The 26,910-nt window shown below is 36.5% G+C and overlaps 1 pseudogene; it reads right to left on the bottom strand.

Annotated features, from left to right (window-relative positions):
- Nucleotides 1-1,925: 1,925 nt before the first annotated feature.
- LOC120125560 lies at nucleotides 1,926-25,687 on the bottom strand (annotated as a pseudogene).
- Nucleotides 25,688-26,910: the final 1,223 nt, after the last annotated feature.

The raw sequence follows: 26,910 nt of genomic DNA, 5'->3' as shown, positions 1-26,910 counted from the left end.
TTAATTCTTATTGATCCATTAATAAATGTCTGACTTGATATTTATGGAGGATGAGAATAATGAACAGGAAAAAATATAAGAAACAAATTAATTATTTATGTATTTTTTAATTGCTAACTCAGACTTCTATTAATAGATTAATATGAGTTAACGAAAGATTAAAATTGAATGAACCGATAATATAAGAGATCTAAACCATTTTTTTAAATAGTGACCAAAATCGGATGGATGAAATATATAAGGGATCACCTGTGTGGTATACCCTTATTCTTTCTAAATAATGACATGTTAACGGGAGTTTTTTGGTCAAACTTCACTTATATGGGCCGGGCTCTGCTTTTAGTACTGGACGCTTAACTCTTCTCTGTCTTTGTTTTCAAGTTTTTTTATATATATTTATGAAATTTTATGATAATGGAAATTAAATATAGTATATTATAATGTTATTTACTTGAGAAATTAAATTAAATAAATATGCATATTAATTAAATTGAAATACGGAGAATAAATTGTAAAAATTGAGTAATACAAGGAATACGTGTGTTACTTGACTTTATTAAAGTACAAGTGATTGAGTATTTCTATTGATTGTTTGACACCGTAGGCTCAGTTAAATCAACATGCAGAGTTTTTCGACCGGTCCCTTTAAAAGTAGATTTGACTTTATGTCTACCATTTTTTGACGAGAAACCTACTTTGAAAGGGGTCGGTCGAAAAACTCTGTATGTTGATTTAACTGAGCCTACAGTGCCAAACAATCAGTAGAAATACTCACTCACTTGTACTTTAATAAAGTCAAGTAACACATGTATTCCTTGTATTACTCAATTTGAAAATGAATGAGATAGATGGGAGAGTCATGCACATCCGAAGATAACTCTTATTGTGAAAGGTTTAGAAGCCTAATGCAGTCACCGAAATCATATGTATCTACGAACGTTTCTTAAAATTGAATGTAATTGTCAATAATTTTAAGTAGGGTTATTTATAATTAGGTAGTTATAGTTTATTTTCAAATAGTATCGACTAATTGACAATGAATATCCATACCCTTATCGGTACTCAAACTCGAGACTTATAAAGAGAATAATAAGTCTCTTAACCATTAAAGCCGTTTGATTCATACAAAGTATTTATAATTTCAAATACTTGAAATAATGTATATCAGGTTTTTTAGGTAGTAGAAAAGGTGATTCGTGTCTAAACTTGTAAAGTCAGATACTCACAAATCAACATCCGAAATAAACAAGTCTATTCATAGGATACTTGGGATAAATTTGTATGTGTTTTTTTATAAGTTATACAATTTAAAAGAACTCGTATAGACAAACATAAGGTAAAAACTTAAAATTTCAAGATACATAATCCAAACTTAACAAAATTTAGAAATCTAAACTGTATAATCATATAATTTGGGTCCCTAACTTTTTTTTATGCAATTAAATACTTAATATTTTTATGTTAATTAGGTGGTTGATTTATACATATAATTTTAAGATCATTTAGTTAGAAGACTAATGTTACACATTAAACAAACCTTTATTTTTAAGACAAACACATTAAACAAGCCTAAAATTTTAAAAGGTATACGAAATAGTCTACGGACTGTAGTGTAATTTTAACTACAAAATTATTTGAAAGCCCGTCATTCTCATTGAAGCGACTGACCATGATGATTGAGGAAGGTGAAATCCATTAATAAAACAATACGTGCTCTGTTAGCTTTCATTTTCATCCCTAAAGGTAGCATTTAGATTTTTAATTCCGTCCACGTTTTCATGAAATGTCATTTCTGTCACTTCATCAGCATCATGCGGCATTTAATACAGCAAATGAGTTGACAAGCAACTTTTTTTTTCCTTTTAAATTTTCCTTCAAATTGACAACCACACCAAATCGAACACAGAATTACAAAGCAAAACAGCTTTGCATAAGAAAATCAGATTACAAAAGAATACATTTCACGAATGACTATTTAAAGACTGACACCGAAAATCTCTAGTAGAATATTTACACTGGAGTGATAAATAAGCCAAATACAAGGAAAAATGATAGAAGCAAAGGGTTCCCTACTTGTTCATTATAATTATCGCCCTCACCCTCAAAATTTTCAATTTGCATAAAAATATAATTAGTTTTGACATTGTTTTAATTGTTAGACCACTGGAATTCAATTTCCAAATTCCGTGATGGCCCGGTTTTACTTTCCGGCAATAAAGTATACTCGCCTGAAACGGCTCCGAGCATTACAACCCGATCAATTTGGATAGTAACTTTTCCAAAGGAACTCTGTTGACATAAAAACGATGGAAAGCAAAACTAAAATGAGTAGAAAATTCCCTTCAAAACATGTAATAAACAAGAGAATGAGTCTTTATGATATGCTTACCTTCCCCATTTTGCTCTTATTCTTGCAAGATATGTGCAACTTCTGGCCTTTTGGAGGACTCTCAAAAGTCCATGCAAAACTTTCATCCCATTCGGGATTAGGGCCGGTTGATACAACCTAACAAGGACAAATAAGGTAGGATGGCATGAAATTACAGAAGCTCAATAGAGATTCACGACACGTCAATGTACTTCAAAACCAAGAAAGTTTGAAGATCTTATAACTAGAAAAAGTCCCTTTTTTGTTTTTAATCTTAGCTCTTACGAGTTGGTTCAAAAATTTCAAACCAAACATGAGCAGAATCGTGTATTCTATATACTGGGAGCTGTTTACAGAGCTTTGCTTCACTATATCCCCAGTCATTTTTGAGGAAACTAATTTTGAGGACTGAAGGAGCTGTAGCTCAAAAACTGTAAGAATATAAGGCTACCCGGAATCTCATGTTACCATTCATAACTAAATAATTAGGTGATAATTGAAATTTTCAGTTTCCCCATGTCAAATCACAATTCGCTAAACAGAACGGAGAAGGATATACCTTGGTTTGCCGAGGTGGAGTGTTGCCGAGTGTAAGTTTGCAAAAAACACTAGGGTTCCCTACTGACTGCTTCATATTGTTGCCACGCTTGATTATCACCACCAATGTCCCAGGCAAGCATTGCAACAGAAATTCTGCCTTCTCCTGAAATCTAGGTGGGCCAGATTGGATTAAGTATTGCAGCAATGGGATTGCATCTGCAGCAGCAACTGACTGAGCTCTCGACACTTCCGCTGGACAAGCAGACCAGGCATGCCTGAGTAGAAAAAGTGCACCCAAAGCAGCTTCTTGAGTAGCCTCGGAACCTGTTTTGAGCGATGTAACCAAATGTGGAATGCTGAGTGTTGCAGGCTCAGTTGCTCTCAAACGTGGAAAGTTGCTAAATAAAGAATTTAGAGCTTTTAGATACTCCTCATTCACAGCTCCAGTGGCCCATAAGTCCTTCTCAATAGCAGCTGCAAGATATTGATAGATGTTACTGCAATTATGTCATCAGTAAATCACACAACAAGAAGTACCTCAATCAATGATGGAGCTGTCAGAGTTACGAACACAGCATAAATGGAACCAAGACATTAACAAGGGCAAGAATAACAAAAGAGGCTCTTTTAAAATGTTAGAATCAGTTGGTTTGTGAATCATACTTCTAAAAAAGGATATGCAATATAACCATATAGAAACATGGCAACTGAAACTTACATAAACAGCAGACATACTTTTAAGTGACTTCTCATATTAACCATTCACATTAACTAAAGTCTGATAGAGATTTGGAACTTACCGGTTATAGCCCTGACCGTTTCACTAGAAGCATACTCTTGAATGGTATGGTTAGAAAATAGAAGTTTAACAAACATTGCAGCCTGAACAGATGTCTCTGGATCACTTGAACCTATTAGATCCAATACAACCTGAACCCCACCAGCCTCAGCAACAGCTCTCTTATTTGATCGACTGTGCATTACAAGATTTTGCAAAGCACATATAGCTATCACTTTCATTTCATCTGTTGGTTGGTCTTCAAGCACATTAACAAGAGCACGACATGCTGAAACTGCATCAGCACTTCGAGTGAGTGCCTCATTCTGGAAAAGATCACCAAGAGCCAGTGTTGTCAGTAACCTTGCCTGCTGAGCTTGGGTTTGTGGATCCAAGAGATATTGGGATAGTGGTACAATTGCAGTTCTAATAGCTGTTGTTTCTCTGATCTTCACATTATTGAGTAATACTTCCAGCAATCTTGCAGCAGTTTCTTCACACTGATGAGATCTGAGAAGTTCTAAGAGAGCCTCTATGGCACCACTTTCAGCCATTGCTTCAGCACTGGTTCCGTCATCACTTTCCAATACCAGAAGAGTATTCAGTGCACCAATCACAGTGCCATCCAAGCCAGAACGGAGCAACCTTACCAAAACAGCAACAGGAACTTCCAAATAAAATTCAGAACTGAATTGCAAGATGCTGGCTAAAACAGAAGCAGCTGATTCCCATAAAGCATGTGGGAGCAAAGGAACAGCTTGCAATATCACTTTCGACAGCTCACTGACACCACCTTCTTTAGCAATTTCGTTTGGCCATATAAGTGCAATGCTAACAAGTGCCTTCACAGCTCTCTGTTGCAAGGTATGTATGCCGGAACCAAGCATTCTTATAAGGGGACCAATTACTTGCTGTGTCACTGCATCCTTCTGAAGATGTTCTTCCAAGAGCAGATGTGATAGAAGCTCTGCTGCCAACTGCTGAACTGCTGGAGCTGGAGAATCAAGAAGTGGAATAAGTGGTTCTATAGCTTGGTGAGAGGACAGTGTATAACCAGCACGACACTGTGGATGCTCCAGAATATTTACTAGGACCTGTAACGCACTATGCTGTCCATCATGTCCAAACTCGGGTGCTGACAACAACTGAAAAAGGGGTTCAACCACTTTTGCAGCAGAGAGTCCTTTAGTGATAGTAGAATTATTTGTCAATATTCGGAGCAATTCTGCAAAAGCAGCACACAGGAAATCTGGTGCTTCATGAAGGATATCCAGTACACTGTCAATTAGACCAAGTTTAACCATTTCCATCTTACAAGCAGGCCTGTCTTTCCCCAACTTCACAAGAGCTCTTGAGACAGCTTCATGAAGCATGTAGTTCTTACCATACAACAGGCCAACAAATGGTACCACTGCACCATGTGCGGCAACTAGTTCTGCCAGTTGCTCATCATCCATAAGTTTCTCTAATGCATGGACTACTGAATGCTGAGCAGGAATGAACTCGGTTACTAGAAGAGACACTAGAGGCTCAACACAACGAGCTGCAGCCATAGTGGACCTGATTTTTGTATTCCCGAAAAGAACACAACACAACCCAGCAGCACCCCCCTTCAATTCCATTGAACAATTCGATGAAAGGATTCTGCAAAGAACATCCACTGCATTCATTTCAACATCTCCAACTGCAAGAGCTCTAGAAGGATTTTCACTCAACAACTTAACTAATGCAGCAATAGCAGCATGCTGCTCTCTCTCCATTCCAGTATTAAGAATCTCAACCAAGGGCAGAACAGCTTGTCGGGCAGTCTCTGCATTTCGGATGTGGTCAGCAGAGAACAGGCTTTCCAATGCTTTAGCAGCACTATACCTAGCAGCTCGTCCTCCAAGTCGTAAAACTGCTAAAAGTTGGCTAACAGCTCCAAATGCAGCCTCATGTCTTCGAATTTCAGCACTGCTAAATAGAATACCTAATAGATCTGTAGCAGCTTCCTCGGTTGCATCTTGAGGGCCGAGAGAAAGATACTTAGTCAGTGCTTCTAAAGCCCCTGATTCCATCATAACAATCTTATTTGATGGACAGTCTTTTCCAAGCTGAGTCAGAAGTCCAAGAGCCAGAAATGGGGCACCAGGACGATCTGGAATTGGCTTAAGTAGATCAACAAGGGCAGGTATTGCTTTTCGAGAAGAAGCACCAACCCTAATGTCTTCAACTCTAAATAACCTCTCAAGTGCAACTTGATCAGGGTAGCGTACCAAGCCAAACTCTTCAGATAAGTCAAGAAGTTCTTGTATATCAGCATCCGCCCACCCAAGCAAGGAGATAAGCCCACCAGCAGCCCCTGAATTTGCAACAGATAGAAGAGTCCCTCTGCTACCATTACAGACTAAACTGGCCACTGCTTGAGCAGCAAAATATCTGTTTGCTGATACCTCTGACTTCACTAAATTTGCAAGAACTGGTATAGATTTCATTGTTGGATGTGCTCGAATGATCTCTCTATCTTGAAATAAGATCGCTAGCAACAATGCACAAATCCATATGCTGTTATCTTCCTTAAAATCAATCTGCAAATTGCCACAATGGAAACAGTTTTTTTTTTTTTTTGATAAGAATTGAAGGCCTCGTTAAAAACCCCTTTGTAATTAATGGAGCTTGGAGAAAGCTCCTTAATCATTGGAAGGAGGAAAAGAGCGCCTTAGGATTTTATTCAACAACATAAAATACATAAGAAACAACCAGGACCACACCCCCATCAAACCATAAACAACATACAGCGCTCGAAACCCAAAGCAAACCAAAACTATAACAGAAACCTACTCAAAACAAACACAGCAGTACCCTAGATCAGAAGGCGAGTCCTGATTCCCAAACTAGCAATACTATTACAATGGAAACAGTTTTTAATAAAACTGGGAGCATAACCACAATTGCAAAGAGGGAACGGAGAACAATATCAATAAATTTTATGATCATTATATGCACCTTAATATTTGTTCTTGTCAACACTAGTTTAAATAAATAATTAACAAGAAGAGAATTGAATACCTGAGCGTACTGGGAAGATCGCTCAGAGATTCTCTCGGTGACAACTTCAACTGCCCCAGCCTCTAATATTGCGGTTTTACTCTCATCATTGTGACAAGCAAGAACAGAAAGTAGCCATATGGCTAAATTGGTACCAGAAATAACCGCTGTGCCTGTATCTGATTCCCCATTCCTAGCTGCTTCTTTAGCATGCCTATAGATGCTAATGGCATCCTGATCAGCAGCCAAGGAAGATTCTCCAAAACCGAGCATTGCAACAAGTGATTGAATTAGATAGATAGAAGAATTTGATTGATTGAGATCTTCCACCACTCTATGGTGATTAACTTTTGCTGCACATATCAGAAGTGCAGTGCCCCCTATTTTGACCTTTATGTTTGGGGAATTGATAACCCCTCTAGCAATTGATGATATGCAATCAGAAGTACCAGTAACAATGTCACCCAGAACAACTGGTTGATCACGGCAAAGTCGTGACAATATCTCAATAGCTTTATCCTGTAATAAGGGTGTTGCATGAGAAATAGATAAAACGATTGGAGATACGCTTTTTGGAGATTCAGCCAAAACTGCCCATGTGGGTTTTATTTGACCACCAGGCACTTCTGATCTTGACAGAATAGCAAGTGCATCTAGTGCCTCTCCCATATCAACAGATCCAACTCTGGCAGATTCTAGAAAAGAAACTAGTGCAAGAACTGATCCAACACGGTTCACACAATCAGTTATGGCATAATCAACTTGCCTTGAATGGAGCAGACGTGCTATTGCCGCTGCTGCATGAGTCTTCCCAGAAACAGTTCCTTCACGTAAAACCCTTGTAGAAGGCAGAATAATTTGTTCAGCCATTGCCGTCTCTGACATTTCTGTATCCAACATAAGGTTTGATAGGGCACATACAGCCTGCTCTGCAACTTCAAGAACTGAAGAGTCAGCAAGTGCAACTAAGGGAGACATTGCATCTCGAGCAACAGCAGCAACATCCCGGTTCTCCTTAATTGAAAGAAATACCGTAGCAAGGCAGTGACAAGACTCTACAAGGATGTTTTGAGATTCAGCATTTAGTAGCTTCATCACTGACCAAAGAGTTTTTACAGCAATTTTACTTTCACGCAAGTCCTTCCTGGTTTCAAAAATCCCAGCTAAAGCCGATGCAGACTTTCCTTGAGTTTCTTCCTTAGTTGAGCTCAATATTTTAATCATGGTCTCAATGGCGTCATTTGCAGCACTACCTTCACGCAGTATATCATGGAAGGGGACGATAGAAAGCATACTTCTCAGAGCATCTAGAACATTTACTTTAGATTCAGGTAGGTCACTGGTTAATAAAGCACTGAGCTGGCTGATGGTGGCTGAATCAGATTTATGAATTAGATGGTTCAAAGTCTTTGCTGCAATTTCTTTCCCATTTGAGCTTCCATTTTTTAGCAGCCATAATAGTGCAGGAACAGCATCAGCACTTTCAACACATGCACGTATATCTTCACTGTGATTGCAAAGATTCTTCAGGATCAATGCAGAATCTTCCTTGGCCTTCACAGAACCAGTTTCCAGAATTTGAACAAGTGGTGGAATGCCACCAGCAGCAGTAATGGCCCACTTACTTTCATCATTTTCATCAGACAGAAGGCAAAGCAGTGCAACTGAACATTCTTGCTGTTGTTCTGAAGAAAGGCCAAGAAGTGATATCAACAGCTGAACACCTTCACGGCCTTGAAGTGCACGCCATAGACTCCCTTCATTGCTGCAAAGAACAAGGAGAGCTCTTGTAAGCTCTTCTTGGACTTCTTTGGTTGCCATAGTGATCAATCCAACAAGCAATCTTTTCGCATCAGAATTTGCAAGTTTAATTGAGAGTATGGTATTCCCATACAAACTGGCTAGGGCTTCTATTGTACGTTCTTGCACAAGGAATGGTAAGCCAGGTTGGAACTGATTAATTAATGTCTGCTCAATAACCAGAGGATCTGATGCTCTAGTAGATTCAGCTTTGCTGTCATAAATCATTAAAGCTGAAGCCAAAGCCCCAAGTGTATCAGCAGTCTGAGCAGAAGAAGAACATGATTCAACGCTTTGACCAAGGCTTGAGATTACATATGATAAACCACCAGAAATGTTGGCCAATGCACACATAGCATTCTCCTGTAATGCTTGGGCATGCTCGCCTTGCATGAATTCTTTTGAAGGAGCTATTGTAGCATTTATTAAAGCAGGAATACCATTGGAATTAGATATTTCCCGTCTAGCTTCTTTGCACTGGGCAGAGAGTGACTTAAGAGCACCTGCAGCCTCAGCTCTAACAGGGGCTTCATTAACAGGTCCTAATAGTTTAAGCAATTGTTTTGTAGCTTCAGCTTCCAATACCTTAGAACAAACAGATGCATCCTCCATCATCATACACGCAAGAAGAAAGCACACATTAGCTTGAGTGCTTGACCGTCCAGTTGTGAGCAACTTTACAAGTATGTCAATTCCTCCAGCCTGCACTGTCGCCAACCAAAATCCCTCCGTGCTGCTTGTGAGGTTTTTTAAAGCTCCAGTCAGTAAGTTATCAACCAACTCCCCTGTCTTGTGCCCATTCTGTAGCTGCTTCCAAAGCACCGGGACAACTCCTTCGGTTGAAAAAATCTTTGATCCAACATGATCCTTAGCACCACCTTGTGAAACAGCATATATGGTCTTTGCTGCTGCAATTTGTCCTTCTGCAGAGCTGGATTTGAGAAGACCAAGCAATGGTGGTATGCAGCCCCCAAGTAAGACTTTAACCCTTAGTTCATTCTCCTTGCAGAGTGAGCCTAAAACAGTTGCAGCTTGAATCTTCACTTCAACTGGTCCTGATCGAAGAAGAGAGACAAGAACTGGAACTGCCTGAGAGTGAGAACCAACAGCGCTAAAGGCATTTTCATGTGTGTTGATGAGTTCCAGCAATTGCTTTAAAAATGCTCTTTCTCTTGTAAAGATGACGAATTCTGCCGCAACTGTTCAATGCATTTTGCAACACTCGCCAATGTCCCATCTGGATCCTCCATGCTAGTTGTACGATCCCTGGAGGCGTTTCGGCCATAAGATGGTTAAGATATAATTATAACAGCTAATACTCATAGAAATCACTAAAGAATGGATGACGATATATATTATCATGGACATCATTGGATCAGTACTAAAGCAGACTATCAGTTACAACTCATGAGCAACAGCGGAAAAAATACAAAGGCCTAAGGCAGCAACCAAAAATAGCCACAGTGGAACAATGAGGCCTACGATCTATGACAATAAAACCCACGTAAAAGTCGCTGAATATACCAAAGGAAGACAAAATGTATTTTTTTTGGGGGGGGGGGGTTAGAAGAAAGAACATGTACTAAGTAAATAGTTAGCTAAACAGTATGTGGTCATTTCCCAAAATAGAAACTTTATGCTGTACTCACACAGCAAAATCAGACTGTTCTAAATTTAGTAGCAAAGTTGTCCACATTGTCCTTAGTTCTTTACAGTGCAATGTACCTCAGTGCAATGTACCTCCTATCCTTGCACAATATTTACAAGTAAAAAACATAAACTAACCTCAAACCCATTTTCATAACTGAATGTTGAGTTGGGAGTTCCGAGTCCTGAAGTTTTGCATCCCCGTTTTTCTCCTGCAACCATAGACATAGAAATGTAATGATGTCAAAATGCTAAACAACTAGTCCGCAGTGATTAGGTCAATCACAAAATATTCCCAACCTTGCTAATTATTTGAGTTCAATAAAGTTGAAATATACATACCGCATATCATTTTCTGACTCTTTTTTCTTGTTTATTTATTTTGGGGGGAAGGGGGGTTGCTGCAAATCTGCCAATTACCTACTATATGGAAGTCGGAGAAAATTGGAGAATACTGAAACATCGCTGACCATATATATTTCTAAACTAGCTGATGGAATTGATATATGCTAGTGATACTCTCACCTCATACTAAATGATGTTGAAGAATGTATATTCAAGCATCAGACCTTAATTATCAGTGTATGTATATATATTTCCAGGAAAAAAGCCATTCAACCAACACATCAAAAAGATTGCAGCTCTAGGTCGAAAAAAATACCTGTCAATAAAAATACCATAATTTGATAATACCCTCCAAATGATGGATAAATAGATGTATCAAAGAGGATTATGGGTGTTAACAAGATGAGAGAGAGTGTCAGGAAAGAAGAGAGAGAAAAAGGAATAGGCCAGTCTTCCTCCGGCGGGAGTTGGACTGTATTCGTTGACAACCTGAGTAAGAGAGTCACTAGGAGTGAGCTAAGAAACATATTTATCGATCAGGGTCAGGTGGTGAGAATTTTCATACCAAATGTGGTGAATAGGCCAAAGTATAAATCTTTCACTTTTGCCTTCGTTCAGTTTGGTAATGAAACAGAGATGAGGAATGCAGTTGAAAATATTAACGGGTTGTGGATAGATGGGAGGAAAATTTACGTTGGAGTTGCAAAGTACCAGAGTGTTCGACCAAGGGTTGCTGGTTCTTCTCGTCTTTCAGTTGGTGTCCAGGAAAAGGTTATATTTGATAAAGCTAATCCAAGTTCGAAGGCTGTGATTCCGAGCAGATTAAGAGATGATAGATCATACAAAGATGTCTTGGTGTCGTGCAGTTCGCAAAAGACTGAGTCGGAGCATATAGGAAAAAGTTACGAAAGTCTAGACAGGGGAAGAGGGATGAAGAAGAAGAAGAATATTTGGGAAATGCATATTCCTACTGAAAATTCAAGTTGGGTGAAAAGATCTCTAACGGGTATTGTGAAACATTCCTTTGAGCTGGAGTTGGTTCAAAAAGGTTTGGCTAGTGATGGTTTTGAAGTTCAAATTGCGAGCTGGGGATATGTTTGGAACTCTTTATAACGTTCAAATCAGAGGAATTGATGAAGGATGCGTGGTCAAATAAGAGTAAGGAGTTATGGTTCTGGTTCGATCGGTTGGCACCGCTGTTGAATGAAGGTGGAGTGCCTATGGCTTATTGTTTGGTGGAGCTGTTCGGTGTCCCTCTGTTATGTTGGCAAGAGAATTTCTTACAGAAGTTAGCTGGAAGGTGGGGTTCAGTGGAGGTCATCCAGGATTCGACTCTAACAAGGGAAGATCTCTCGATGGTGAGAATTTTGCTTAGGGTGGAAAGTCCCTTTGACGTCCCGGAAGTGTTTACTCTAGGTTTCTATGGAAGATCATATAAGGTGACTTCTAAGTTGGGATCTACTTCCCAGGTTTCAAACTTCTTTCATGGCATCTCGTCGGATAAATTTTCCGATAATAGTCTCACAGTCATAGAGTCGTCAGAGGAGGAAGACGATAGTATACGTTCGTCAGACATGGCAGGTCCAGGTCAGCTTGATGTGGAAGATCGGCAGAAAGTGGACTTATGGATTGATCAGGGATTTCCTGTCGGGGTTGGTGCAGCAAGTGAAGAAAATCAGTTTTCAAAAAGAAGCTTGGCAGGGAAAGACATTAATGAAGTTGTGTCAGAAGGTCACAGTTTGGGGAGTAGTAAAAAGGGAGATTATGATGGGCTGGGTTTAAGAAATAAGGGGGATTATAAAGACAGTTTGCAGGCCCTTTCAGACAGGAGCAATGAGCCTTTTTCTCCTATCTTGAGACTAGTTCCGGCTGGGCCAGCAGTCAAATTCATTGGGCCCGGAAATGCTAATCAAAAGCAAATTCATAATGTTACTAGCAGCTTTGGGGATGGAGACAAAGACAGAGGCAATCAAGGCTTATGGTCTGAGGCGGGTTTTAAGGATTCAACAGGTATGGATGGTGAAGTGGGGTCTGCTGAAGGCTTAAAGTTGTCATGTTTTAGAGCTGGTTCGCCAACTCGTTCTGCTAGTCCTATTTCTTAGAAGAGTGCCCCGATTGGGAGAAAGCTAATTAAGAGTCATAAGAGATTTTATAGCAGGTCCAGAGAAAGAAAAATTTGGTTGGATGAGCCAGGAAGGGTTTCTAGTTTAAAGTTGGGTAGGTTTCCTATCTCAAGTGGTTTTCATTCTAAAAGTTCAGAGGCGGCTGGGTTGGCTGAAGGGATTTGTGTTGATCAAAGAGGCAAGCGCTCTTACAGGAGAATGAAAAGATCCCTCACTAGGGATGCTCTAGACCATGCTAGTGTGACTACAGTATCCACATTAACATTCTCAGGGATGTTGGAGGAAGCGATTGCTACTTGGGAGATAAGCAGGATGCTGGGCATTTCTTTCAAGGAAGGGAAGAATGCTTTTCTACAAAAAATTATGGATTTGGAGAAAGGTTTGAGTCAGGCTAGCTGAGTCCTAAGATGGATTCTGGGATTGCTTTGGTGTTTTTTATAATTGAATATGATGACAAAACTCACTATCTTGTCCTGGAATGTTAGGGGGCTGGGCAAAAAGGAAAAACAGAGAGCTGTTCAGAAGTTATCCTCAGAGAAAAAACCAATGTTTCTTTTTCTCCAAGAGACAAAACTTGAGATTTTACCAAGCTCATTTTTAAGAAGAAGTGGGTTGAATAAGCTGCAGGGGTTCGTTGTGTCTCCAGCAGTTGGATCTTCAGGAGGCTTATTTAGTTGTTGGGATGATAGTTGTTTTGAGTTAGAAGACCAGTTTATCCATAGGAGGTTTATTGCTGTTTTTGGGAAGTTCAAATTCAATCAATTTAGGTGTGGGTTCATTAATGTTTATGGCTCGTCTGTGGAAGAAGAGAAGGCCAGTTTCTTTGAAGAATTGGGACAGTTTTTAAATGGGTGCAGTTTGCCTTTATGTGTGGGAGGGGATTTCAATGCTTACTTAACAGAGGAGGAGAAGGATGGCAGGTCTCAAAATAGAAATTCAATGGATATTTTCACTCTGTTCATTCAGCAAACGGGGATGATTGACTTACCTTTAATAGGGGGGAATTATACATGGAGCAGTAATCGGGATTGCCCCACTGTTATTAGGCTGGATAGGTTTCTGGTTAATGTCAGATTCCTTTCTAAGTTTTCTGATATTACCCAATCGCTGTTGACAAAGTCCATTTCTGATCATAATGCTATTATTTTGGAGAGTGGGGAAGACAATTGGGGCAAGAGGCCGTTTAGGCTGTTTAGCTATTTGATGACTGAGGACGGCTTCCAAGAGAAAGTTGCAGAGTCTATTAATGAGTTCAAGAGGGTCAGAAAAAAAGCAGGAATTCTGAGCATTCTTAGAAATACTAAGTTTGCTATAAAGACTTGGTCTGGAAATAGGAATCAGTTTCCTAGTAAACAGATTTCTGCTATTGAAGACAAGATCCATCACCTAGAGAACTCTTTTCAGAAGAATCGAGTTTCAGGAGTTATTGATAGTTCATCAGAGCTGAAGTTACTGAGGGATGAGCTTTGGAGACTTTACAGAATTGAGGAGCAAATCTGGTTTCAAAATTCAAGAGAGAAGTGGGTTAAAGATGGTGATCGGAATTCTAAATTTTTTCACACTTGTGCTTCCATTAGGAGGCGGAGGAACGCTCTAAATGCTATTTGTGTTTATGGGGTTATTATCAGGGACCCGGTCCGGTTAAAGTCTGCTGTCAAAGAGCATTTTTTCAAAGCTTTCAATAGCCGCACTACCTTAGAAGTGGAGGATATTAAGTTAAATTTCTCAAGAATTTCAATGGAGCAGAGTCTTATGCTAGAAAAGGAGTTTACGGAAGGCAAAATTTTGGAAACCTTGAATTCGTGTGATAGTAACAAAGCTCCGGGTCCGGATGGGCTGAGTATGGGTTTTTTCAAAAAAATTTGGTCTTCATTGAAAGCTGATATTATGATTTTTTTCAATAACTTTTACTTGGGAAAGGATTGGGAGCATGGCATTAATCATTCGTTCATAACTCTAATTCCAAAGGGCTCTAATATTGGGGGTTTAGATGATTTCAGACCAATTAGCCTAGTAGGTGGGATGTACAAGATTCTTTCCAAGTGCCTTTCGAGAAGGTTGAGGTGTTGCATGGATGATGTTGTTAGTGATTCACAATTTGCCTTCACTCAGGGTAGACAAATCTTGGATTGTTCCTTTCATCGCTAATGAAGGTATTGATTTGTGGAGGAAGAAAGGATTGAAGGGTTGTGTTGAAGGTGGATTTCAAGAAGGCCTACGATACGGTAGATTGGGATATTTTATTTAAAGTTATGGTTAGAATGGGATTCGGATTAAAATGGTGTGGCTGGATTCGGAAATGTGTGTCAACTGCCTCGGTTTCAGTGCTAGTTAATGGGGTTCCTACGGATGAATTTCCTATGGCTAGAGGTCTTAGACAAGGGTGCTCCTTGTCACCATTGCTGTTTAATTTCATTGGCGAGTTACTTAATCTACTGATTCGGAAAGCAGTATCTTCGGGGCCTGTTCAGTGGTTTGATTGTTGGCAAGGATGATACAGCTCTTAATTTGTCACATTTGCAATTCGCAGATGATCTCATTATCTTCTGTATGGCTTCGAAGACACAGATTCTAAATGTCAAGAGGGTCTTACGGGTCTTTGAAGTCATTTCAGGACTACAATTAAACCTCACTAAGTGTAGATTATTTGGGATTAATATCAGTGAGGAAGAGGTGTTGCAGTGGGCTAATACTATTGGTTGTGTAGTGGGACATTTTCCTTCGGAATATTTGGGATTACCGCTTGGTGCTAAGAGAAATTCTATAGCGTTGTGGGATCCGATAGTGCAGAAATTTAACAAGAAGCTAGCCAGCTGGAAGGCAAGGACTCTGTCTGTAGCAGGAAGATTAGTGTTATTAAAGGCTGTTTTATGCTCATTACCTACCTATTTCATGTCCCTGTTTAAAATACCCTCTTCCGTGATTGTTAAGCTAAACTCCATTATGGCCAGTTTTCTATGGGGAGCAGGGGCAGAGGTTAAAAAAATCCATTGGATAAACTGGTCGACAGTATGCTCTGCAAAAAGTGCGGGTGGTCTAGGAGTTCTAGATCTTAATTACATGAATAGAGCACTCCTAGGAAAGTGGTCTTGGAGGTTTGCGAATGATAGAGGGTCGGTGTGGAAAAAGGTTATTTGCAGTAAGTATAATCTGGACCCTAGTTTGTTGATTTTCAAGGAAAAACTACCTGCTTTTTCTTCTTGGATTTGGAAATCGATAGTCAATAATCATTTCAAAGAAGACCAGTTCGGAGCTAAATTTCGAAGTCTGTTAGATGTTCGAGTAGGCAGTGGGGACAGAATCAGTTTCTGGTCTGATAATTGGGCGACTGTTTCCCCTCTTAAAGAGGTCTTCCCCAGATTATTTGTTCCGTCTGTAAATAAAAATGGGAAGTTAAAAGAGTTTGGTGAGTTCAAGTCCTCAGTTTGGTGTTGGCATGTTCAATTGAGAAGGAGTTTGAGTGACTGGGAACTGGTTCAATTCTGCGATCTGATGACCTTAATTCACAATATACCTCTGTCCAAGGATCTGTCTGATGGGTGGGTTTGGAGAGGAAACGAGGATGGGATCTATTCTGTTAAGACCAGTGTCAAAGCTTGCAGTCCTGTGTTGTCAGTCGATTCTTTTTGGATGAAATTCATTTGGAGGGGTTTGGTGCCTCCCAGAGTAGAGGTCTTTTTGTGGCAGGTTGTGCATCATAGACTGCCAGTAAAACAGGAACTACAAAGGAGAGGAGTTTCAGCTGTTATAGATGTGTCATGTCCCCTTTGTAAAAAAGAGGTTGAATCCTCTTTGCATTTATTTTTTACTTGCCTTGTGGCATGGGCATTGTGGATGAAATTTTTGAAATTGTGGGGTGTTAGTTCGGTTTTGCAGGCCAATGCTCAAAGTTTTCTGATAGCTTGGGAGCATTTGGTCCCTAATTCTATAATTTGGTCATATATTCCGGGTGTGGTGCTATGGACTATATGGAAATATAGGAATGACATTTTGTTTGATGGGGGTAGGCTCGATCAGATCGATCTGTTTTTTATGGCAAGATGTAGGCTGGCGACCTGGTTCATAACGAATACCAAGGATGTCTCTATTCTAAAAGACTCTCTCATCTTTGATCCTACTATTGGGGATTATTGCTCTAAGTCAAGGTGTTCGATCATTGAAATTGTGTCTTGGTTTCCTCCTCCAAAGGGTTTTATTAAACTTAATGTGGATGCAGCAGTGAATGGTGATTGGAGGAAGAGTGGTGTTGGGGGAATTCTTAGAGATGAGGATGGCTCGGTGATGGGCTCTTTTCAAGAGCCTTCTGGTCCAGGTCCTCCGGCGCTGATTGAGTTGTTGGCAGTTAAGAGGGGCCTAATTTTTTTTGAGCCGTTTCATCAGCAGATGAAGGAACGTTTATTGATTGAATCTGACAGTAAACTTGCAGTAGAGTGGGTCAAGAATTTTGATCTCTGTCCCGGTGTATACTCTAATTTAGTAAAAGATATTGTTACTAAGTTAAGGGAGTTGAATGGTATTATTAGATGGGTTGCTAGGTCAGCCAATGTTGAGGCTGATAGGTTAGCCAAAGCTGGTATTGGCTAGTTTTACATTTGTGATTTGCTTTTGTAGTCTTTGGGTTGGATTATGTAAAGGGAGTGTTTATGTGTTGTTCTTAAACATTATGTATATTGTGGTTTTTAATGAATCCTAAGGCACTCTTTTCCTCCTTCCGCTGATTGAGAAACACTTAGTGTTCCATTAATCATGAAGGGGGTTTTTAACGAGGCCTACATTCCTATCAAAAAAAACCAACACATCAAAAGAAAATTTCGGAGTATCGTCATTTGAATCTTTTCCGAATTTCATCACTATTGAATTTTACTCCAAATGAAGGCCAGATACATCATTTTCCCAGCTTACGGAAGACAAATTATGTAACATCCTCAATACCGGGTTAGTGACTAAATTGTAAAATTTCAGAATTTGATGATAAAAGTAGAATATTTGAATAGTTCAATGATTTATGTGGAGATATTTCCTGAAAGTTGTTAGTAAATATTAAAGGAGTCGAAGGGCAAATGAGTAATTGAACAAGGAAAATAATTAAATAATAATTAATGGGTATTATAATACCCATGTGGAGAATGATTGAAGAGATAAGATTCCAATCAATTCTCTTCTTCATCTTATTCTCTTTTCCACGTGAAAGCTCAAGCAAAAGGTAAGTTTCCTCATTAGTTGATTATTTGTTCAATTAAAGGTTGGGTTTTGATCCTTAGATGATAATTAAGCTTAAGGAAAGCTTAACTTGTCTTAAAATTAAGAGATAAAGGAGTTATGAAAGATTAAAGAAAATGAGTTTTTAAGTGAATTTCCGAAAAAGAGTTGATAAGTTGAATTTGAAACTGAATTTGACTTGTCATAAGTGTGAATAATAAGTTACAAGTGTTAGAAATAAGTTTGGATTACATGGAAATTTTGGTATGATTCTTAGTTTTAAGAATTTGAATGAGATATGAGAAATTCTAAAGTGTTGGAATGATAAAAGTTAGTTAAAATGGTTGTAGTTGAGTTTAATGGTATGAAAGGAGTTTATATGAGGAAATTTAATAAAAGGTTGTAGAATTTTCGGGTGAAAATAAACTATGATGGATAGGTGCATCGATGCATTATGAATGGGAACCGATGCACTAAGATAATTTTGAAGGCACATCGATGCATTAAGGGGGTGCATCGATGCACGGATATTTCGAAGCTATTTTGTGTAATGATGCACCCATAGTGCATCGATACACTCCTAAAGGAAAAGTGAATTTTTGGTTCATTAAATTAGCCTAAATTAGTAATATCAAGTTATAAGGTTTAGGCTTCTGAAAATCGTCTCGAAATTATGTTTATGTAGATGTTGAGCCTAAACAAGTTCTGGAACAATTAAAGAATTAGGATCGAATCAAAGCAAGGCTAAGATGAGTGCATATGCATAGCATGATTATAGTAGTATATTCATTTCTAGACTTGTGATAAGTCTAGATTTATTATTTTGATATATGATTCATTTCATATTATGAAACATGATATGAGTTCATACCATATACATTATGTGACATGAATATGCAGAAAAAATTATATGAGCTATGTGATAAAGGTATGGAAATGTTATGTCTATGAGATATAATAGTGATTCTTATGTGTGTGAATATGTTTGATATGATTACATGATCATAAGATGTAAATCATGTGATAAGTGATATGTGACTATATGAAATTATGAGACAATTTATTAAGTGCTTAAGAGATATAAGTAATGAGATAGGTGATATGTGAATCACATGAAAATGATTTATGTATAAGTTTATATATTATTCTATGTGCTATGTGATGTATATATGAACATATGTGAATAAGATATGCATATGTATATGAACAAAGGAGAAATGAAATAAGCTGTATGAAACAACCTACGTTATTTCATGCAAAGTGATATGAACTATGTGACATATGAATATGCAATACGTGATACATGTGATATGATATGAAACATATGGGTACACATACATGTGGTATGTGACAGAAGAGAAATAATAAGTGATGTGAATATGTGAACTGTCATAAATAATAATGCCCATGTTATGTAATATGAGAGTTAGTTGTATAGTTGCATGCCAAGAGTCGAGGGTTTACCTATGTTCTACGGAACATATGGACAGAATTACATATGTCTTTCGGGACATGTGGACAGAATTACCTGTCTTTCGGGACATATAGACCTTATACCTATGTTCTAAGGAACATATGGACAGTTTATCTAGGTTCTTCAGGACCTATGGACAATTGTCGAGGTTCTGTATGACCTCTAGATAGGTCTTTCGGGACATTTATACGAGTTGTGGTGACAACATAGTGGTGCACAACCTCAATGTACTCACATACCTTAAGTTCTCAAAAGTATACATGGGCTAATACATGAGCTTTAAAGAGATAATGACAAATACACTATATGTGATATGTATGTTTGGTAATATGAAATAGGTTATAGAAATTACCTATGATATGTTGTTCCTTAGTGTAGTGAGATATGTGTCATATGATGTGTATATGGTAAGTAAAAGGGATTAATGATAGTATTTGCAGATGTAAGCATTTTGTTTATATGGAATGTTATATGGTTATATTATATGTTTTATATGCCTCACTATGTCAACGATTTAGCGTGTAATTGTTTTACACGTAGGTTCCGAGAAGAGGATGATTGATAAAAGTTATGCAAGACAGGCCAGTTCTCCTTTCCAAAGATCAGATCAGAAAAGAAATGTATAGTATGTATTTTGTAATAAAGATAATGGTTGGCATGTAAGCAACGATTTAAATCCGATATGTTCTAATTGGTTTGAAAAATCATATGAGAGAGTTTTGTAATGTTTTAAATGTGTATGTATAAATGGAAATTTTATACGAATGAAAACTCGGATTTTTATGAATTTATACGTATTTTGCCGAAGTTACTATAGCAGTGCATCGATACACAATTGATATTCGAAATTTTTCAATGTTCATGGTATTGTTCACGGTATTGTTCACGGTATTGTTTATTATTGTTCACGGTACTATTCATACCTTATAGTATTGTTCATAAATACGTATTTTACTTGAATTTTCATAATAAAGCATCATTTAAAAGAATATTGTGGTATTTTCTTAAAATGATTTCAAATGTTTTGATATTTTATAAGAATGTCGTTTTAAAAAGTAAATGTGACATCTCGGACTCCTATTCGGGTCAGATACGGGTTGGAGTGTTACATTTAGTAGTATCAGAGCTACGGTTTAACCGATTCAAGGCTAAAAACAAAATCAAAAGTGTTTTAAAAAGTATACATGCCAACATAGTGGAAAATTTTCTGATCTGATGGGGTAAGGAGTGTGTTGTCTTGTTAATAGAGTTAAATTGTTATGTTATATTAAATAAGTGAATACCTGAGAATGATTTATGATATATATATATGTTTATATGATATGATAGATGATATGTGAACATATACAAATGACATGTTATATGATATGAATTGGATGATCATATGCACATGTGATATGTGATATAAGAAATGATATGAGCACATGAATATATGAAAGTTTCCAAAGTGAAATACAAGGCGATAGACTGAAGGTAATAGCAATTCACCTGCCCTGGCCAGGCAGGGAGAAGAGCGAAAACCTCAGAGAGTGTCTGTATAAGATTAGAGAATATTTTATGATGTGGAATAATATGTTGTTATGTTTTCAATTTTATAATTCTATAACTCATAGAATGAATGTATCGAAATAGTTAAAAGAGAAAACCTCAGAGAGTGCCTGTATAAGATTAGAGAATATTTTATGATGTGGAATAGTATGTTGTTATGTTTTCAATTTTATAATTCTATAACTCATAGAATGAATGTATCGAAATAGTTAAAAGAGTTAAAGAACACCCGAGTTCAAGAGTAAAATTTGAGAAAGGTTTTGTTGTTACAGACTTTTGAATAAATGATATGAAGATAATGATAGAAGATGTTCATTTCTCCAAAGTGGAGAAATTAAATTGAGTAGTTTTGTTACTACGTGAGCAAGCTAGAGTATGGTGGACAAATGTCACCATAAGAATGTTAAAAGATCAAATGACATGGTTATTGTTTGTAGAATAGTTCGAGAATAAGTGCATCAGTGATATGTTTATAAGATGAATGAAATCAGAGTTATAAATTTTAAACAAAGGGGTAAGGAAATTAAATAGAAAAGGATATTAAAGGGTTAAGTATGATAAAGGTTATATAGAAATGTAGATGATAAGTTCGATATAGAAATACGAAAAGTATATAAGGTGATGTGAAAAAAAAATTGTTTGATTATGTAAAGTATATGTTTAATCACATTTGAAGAAGATTTATGATATTGAGTAATGGAAATGGATGTTACTGTTTATGTGATAAGTGACATGATATGAATGTATAAAGGAAAAAGGTATTTGAAAAGCTAAAGGATTGAAAAGTAAGTTTTCTGATGATGACAAGAAAGATTAAATAAGTAAAGGAGACAACATAAGAACATTAGGAGATATGTTCTTATCAATGTGTGCAATGAAAATTCGAGGACGAATTTTCTTAAAAGGAGAGGAGATTTGTAACATCCTCAATACCGGGTTAGTGACTAAATTGTAAAATTTCAGAATTTGGTGATAAAAGTAGAATATTTGAATAGTTCAATGATTTATGTGGAGATATTTCATGAAAGTTGTTAGTAAATATTAAAGGAGTCAAAGGGCAAATGAGTAATTAAACAAGGAAAATAATTAAATAATAATTAATGGGTATTATAATACCCATGTGGAGAATGATTGAAGAGATAAGTTTCCAAGCAATTCTCTTCTTCATCTTCTTCTCTTCTCCACGTGGAAGCTCAAGCAAAATGTAAGTTTCCTCATTAGTTGATTATTTGTTCAATTAAAGGTTGGGTTTTGATCCTTAGATGATAATTAAGCTTAAGGAAAGCTTAATTTGCCTTAAAATTAAGAGATAAAGGAGTTATGAAAGATTAAAGAAAATGGGTTTTTAAGTGAATTTCCGAAAAAGAGTTGATAAGTTGAATTTGAAACTGAATTTGACTTATCATAGGTGTGAATAATAAGTTATAAGTGTTAGAAATAAGTTTGGATTACATGAAAATTTTGATATGATTCTTAGTTTTAAGAATTTGAATGAGATATGAGAAATTCTAAAGTGTTTAAATGATAAAAGTTAGTTAAAATGGTTGTAGTTGAGTTTAATGGTATGAAAAGAGTTTATATGAGGAAATTTAATGAAAGGTTGTGGAATTTTTGGGTGAAAATAAACTATTATGGATAGGTGCATCGATGCACTATGAATGGGCACCAATGCACTAAGATAATTTTGAAGGCAAATCGATGCATTAAGGGGGTGCGTCGATGGTGCTTCGATGCATGGATATTTCGAAGCTATTTTGTGTACTGATGCACCCATAGTGCATCGATACACTCCTAAAGGAAAAGTGAATTTTTGGTTCCTTAAATTAGCCTAAATTAGTAATATGAAGTTATAAGGTTTAGGCTTCTGAAAATCGTCTCGAAATTATGTTTATGTAGATGTTGAGCCTAAACAAGTTCCGGAACAATCAAAGAATTATGATCGAATTAAAGCAAGGCTAAGGTGAGTGCATATGCAAAGCATGATTATAGTAGTATATTCAATTCTAGACTTGTGATAAGACTAGATTTAATACTTTGATATATGATTCATTTCATATTATGAAACATGATATGAGTTCATACCATATACATTATGTGACATGAATATGCAGGAAAAATTATACGAGCTATGTGATAAAGGTATGGAAATGATACGTCTATAAGATATAAAAGGTGAGACTAGATTTAATACTTTGATATATGATTCATTTCATATTATGAAACATGATATGAGTTCATACCATATACATTATGTGACATGAATATGCAGGAAAAATTATACGAGCTATGTGATAAAGGTATGTAAATGATATGTCTATAAGATATAAAAGGTGATTCTTATGTGTGTGAATATGTTTGATATGATTACATGATCATAAGATGTAAACCATGTGATAAGTTATATGTAACTATATGAAATTATGAGACAATTTATTAAGTGCTTAAGAGATATAAGTAATGAGATAGGTGATATGTGAATCACATGGAAATGATTTATGTATAAGTTTATATGTTATTCTATGTCCTATGTGATGTATTTATGAACATATGTGAATAAGATATGACATATGTATATGAGCAAAGGAGAAATGAAATAAGCTGTATGAAACAACCTACGTGATTTCATGCAAAGTGATATGAACTATGTGACATATGAATATGCAATACGTGATACATGTGATATGATATGAAACATATGGGTACACATACATGTGGCATGTGACAGAAGTGAAAGAATAAGTGATGTGAATATGTGAACTGTCATAAATGATGATGTCCATGTTATGTAATATGAGGGCTAGTAGTATAGTTGGCATGTCAAGAATCGAGGGTTTACCTATGTTCTCCGGAACATATGGACAGAATTACCTATGTCTTTCGAGACATATGGACAGTATACCTATGTTCTAAGGAACATATGGACAATTTACCTAGGTTCTTCGGGACCTATGGACAGTTGCCGAGATTCTGTATGACCTCTGGATAGGTTCTTCGGGACATTTATATGAGCTGTGGTGACAGCATAGTGGTGCACAACCTCATTATACTCACATACCTTAAGTTCTCAAAAGTATACATGAGCTAATACATGAGCTTTAAAGAGATAATGACAAATACACTATATGTGATATGTATGTTTGGTAATATGAAATAGGTTATAGAAATTACATTATGATATGTTGTTCCTTAGTGTAGTGACATATGTGTTATATGATGTGTATATGGTAAGTAAAAGGGATTAATAATAGTATTTGCAGATGTATGCATTTTGTTTATATGGAATGTTATATGGTTATATTATATGTTTTATATGCCTCACTAAGTCAACGACTTAGCGTGTGATTGTTTTACACATAGATTCCGAGAAGTGGAAGATTGATAAAAGTTATGCAAGACAGGTCAGTTTTCCTTTCCAAAAATTAGATCAGAAAAGAATGTATAATATGTATTTTGTAATAAATATAGTGGTTGGCATGTAAGCAACGGTTTAAATCCGATATGTTCTAATTGGTTTGAAAAATCATATGAGAGAGTTTTGTAATGTTTTAAATGTGTATGTATAAATGGAAATTTTATACGAATGAAAACTCGGATTTTTATGAATTTATACGTATTTTGCCGAAGTTACTGTAGCAGTGCATCGATGCACTGTAGCAGTGCATCGATACACAATTGATATTCGAAATTTTTCACTGTTCACGGTACTGTTCATACCATATAATACTGTTCATAAATACATATTTGACTTGAATTTTCATAAGAAAGCATCATTTAATAGAATATTGTGGTATTTTCTTAAATGAGTTCAAATGTTTTGATATTTTATAAGAATATCATTTTAAAAAGTCAATGTGACATCTCAGATTCATATTCAGGTCGGATACGGGTTGGGGTGTTACAAATTATCTACTACAAGGATGCATTTATTTGTTACCGATGACTGCAAAATTAGATCGAAATACAGTAAAAACAACCATGAACCGCCTTAAACTAATTGCAGAAAATTATCAGCAAATTTACAACCCATACCCTAAATACTAAATTATCCAAAGACTAAATCTGAAAAGTTAGAAACATACCATATCATTAGCAGTAAGGCCGCTGCTTTTATTAGCAGCAAACCTCCAAGCCAGTGTCGTCGCCAGCTTCGCTTCTTTACTGAAAGATTCGCTGAATCTAAGAAAAACTTAGCCCCTCTCCAGATCCAGCCGCTACGTGTCGTCAAAACATTAAAATCTCCTGCCAAACAGTAAACGCAATAAGTTAAATGAGAAATTATCTTCAAATCAAATCCTCGTCAAAACATTTAAATCTCTTTCCAATCAGTAGACGAAATAAGGTAATCAGAATTTAGCTATCAATACATCCAAATCAAGCAAAAATCCTCCTGATTCAACAATAATTCCATCTCAAAATAACACAAATACAATGTATCCAATACCAGTAAACAAAAACTAAAGAAAACGAGAAGAGCAGTACTGCAGTAGATCACATTTCCAGCACACTGATTTTCTATTTACTTTCTTTTCCCGATAAAATAAGCTGAATTTCACCAGACTAAACGATGTAAACAGCAAACTTAAGTCCGATTAAAGGGGGGTTAACAAAATTAAGCCTACAACTGTGGAAATGAATTACTGCATTGAATGAAGTGAATTTGAAGAGCTCGGGTTTAGAAGAAACGATAGCAGATCAGAAATGGCGAAGAGCTAAAACAAAGTAATTTTGAAAAAGAAAAATTGTATATGGAAATAAAGAGATAGAGAAACATACCATTTACAGAGAATAATTAAGAAGGTGATCTTTGTTTTCAGCCTTCTCTATATATATATATTCTACTCCTTTTTTCCCTTTTGTACTTCATATTTATTTATTTATTTTTCATCTCACTCGCAGTCACAGCCAGCTTTCAATGGACACTGGACACCGACAATTTGAAAGCTCTACTTCTCGGCTCAGCTTGGCTTCTTCCATTTAAAGCTCGGGTTTTTTAATGCCAATATTTTATGGGTAAATTACACAATTTTCACTGAACTATACTCTCTCTCCTATTTCACTTATGGTACTTTCAATTTTTTTAAATTACTCATTAAAATTTTGAATTGCTCCTGTTTTGATCACTCTAAATTATTTTATTATTATTTGGTATGAAATATTATTTTTTATTTAGTATAATAATAATTTAAAATATAAAATAAAATAGATGGTGGTTGTCTACTGTTCGTCGACGTTGGACGTCATCGTTGACAACCATAGATGGTGGTCGTTCAGTTCTAGATTTCATTAGTTGCTTTATCTTGACCCACTGAGTCTGAATCTAACTTCCATTTTATCGGAACATGCTCTGAATTCGATCAAAAGTGAGAAAATTGAAACGTAGGTTGTTGTCAACTGCCTTAGATGGTGGTCGTTAAGTCTCAAACTTCATGGGTCGCTTCACCTAAACCACTTGAGTCAGAATCCGACCTTCATTTTGTCTGAACATGCTCCGAAGTCCGGGAATAAGAGATCAAAAGTGAGGAAAATGGAATATTTCTATTGAGATTCACAGGTTTTGGGACATTTCCTGGTCTAGATTCGGGCTCATCGTGTCAAAGCAAGTCTCTCGGTACAATTTAGGATCAAACGATTACCGATTTCGAAGGTTGACAGTGGTTGTCAATGAAGAGAATGAGGGGTGGTTATGCTACAGATGGTGGAGAAGTGAAAATACTATTTTATTATTTATTTAAAATTATTTTTGTATTCTAATAATAAACAAATGTAACATCATATAATAATAATAATAAAACAATTTGTAGCTATAAAAACATGAGCGATTCGAAAGTTCAGTGAGTAAATTAGAAAATTTAAAAGTACAATGAGTGAAATAGGAGAGAAAGTAAAGTTAAATGAGGAATTGTGCAGTTTACCCATATTTTATTTTTGGTTAAGCTATCCCCAATGTCACTAAACTATTAACTAGATTCTATTTTGACCAATGAACTAAAAATTTGTTAATTAAATCATTAAACTTTCAATTTGATTTCAAATAAACCACCAATCGTTAATAGAATTATCA

This window comes from Hibiscus syriacus, unplaced genomic scaffold (genome assembly GCF_006381635.1).
Source record: "Hibiscus syriacus cultivar Baekdansim isolate YM2019G1 unplaced genomic scaffold, ASM638163v2 tig00110432_pilon, whole genome shotgun sequence".
In the NCBI taxonomy this organism is placed as follows: Eukaryota; Viridiplantae; Streptophyta; class Magnoliopsida; order Malvales; family Malvaceae; genus Hibiscus; species Hibiscus syriacus.
Note: the sequence above shows the minus strand (reverse complement) of the source record. Positions and strands in the feature narration are given on the sequence as shown.